The sequence below is a fragment of the Acyrthosiphon pisum genome, chromosome A1 (genome assembly GCF_005508785.2).
Source record: "Acyrthosiphon pisum isolate AL4f chromosome A1, pea_aphid_22Mar2018_4r6ur, whole genome shotgun sequence".
Classification (NCBI taxonomy): Eukaryota; Metazoa; Arthropoda; class Insecta; order Hemiptera; family Aphididae; genus Acyrthosiphon; species Acyrthosiphon pisum.
The window spans coordinates 61,959,088-61,960,463 of record NC_042494.1 but is presented as its reverse complement, the minus strand read 5'-3'; positions in this window follow the sequence as shown (position 1 = coordinate 61,960,463).

Here is a 1,376-nt window from a genome sequence, read left to right as displayed (position 1 = left end):
TGAAATAATTTTTTCAGTTTAAGATTTCCTAAAAATTTGATTACGTTAAATATTTTTACGAGGTAGAATTTCGTAGACAATCAGTGTGAAATGTGTTACACGGTAAAATAAAAGTCTTCAAGGGGGACATTCCCCCTTGGAAAAAAAAAATTACCGTGGAAAAGCTGGCTGTGAACATACAAATATATACTACTTTCTATATTATAACAGTATGATTTTCCTTTGTATTTTGTTTCTTAAGTATCAGTATTAAAATTAGTCAAATTAAATTAACCTCAACATTTTGTAACATGTCGTATCACTATCTATTTGTTCAATCGCAATTGTAATTACCTTTTAACTATGTAACATTGTGTTCGTACTGTAAAATACCTACAATACATTGAATTTTTTATTTTTTATGTCGATACTGTGTGTAGGTAAATACACTTTTGTTGTATGTGCTTATGATATGATGGTTGGTTAACTGTGACTGTAGTATTTCAATTATTATACATATTATTATAATATTACGTTTGATTATACTTATTATTATTATATACTTATTGTGTATTACTTTTATTATTATATATTACTGTCTATAGATGATAATAAACATATATTTAATATTATATAGTTGTTAGGTCTTGATCCCTGAGTATGATCTATTATTGGTTTAATTCCATAACTAAAATATTATAGTGTCGGCACGCCGTTTGTCGATCAACGTTTGATATAGACTGTTCCAACTAACACTATAGATAACAATCATAACTTAATTGTTCATCTATGTAGCACGTAGCTAATAGCTTGGAACACATCTTATCATATTATATGATGAAAAAAAATTATTTATTAATACTCTCATGTATAGTAACATTTATCACACTACTATTATTTTTATTAATATGTTGCTGCTAATATTAAAAAAATTGGAAAGTCATTTCACTAATCGGTACTGAAAAACAGGTTTATGGTTTAATTATTGCAATTAGTTTAATGACCGTTGCCAAGCTATTTGAACAGCACATACATATATACATATTATAATCATTGATTATAAATACTTATTATATATTATTTATATATATATAAATATAAACGTATTTATCAATGATATAATATACTAATTGTCACAGATAACACTTAGCTACTTTATATTCTCAACAACAATATTATTAATTATTTTATGTGACAACAATACGATTATTTATCAGTCAGTATTAACAACAGTGTACGCTATATTTTCAATTGATTACAACACTTGCCCGACAATGTCATTACAATGTGGGATTTTATAAAACTACTAAATTTAAACACCAGTGGACTACAGTTATAATGATTAATTATCTTTTAGCACATTTTGTGAAGTAAACTCTATTCTGATGAATAAAATC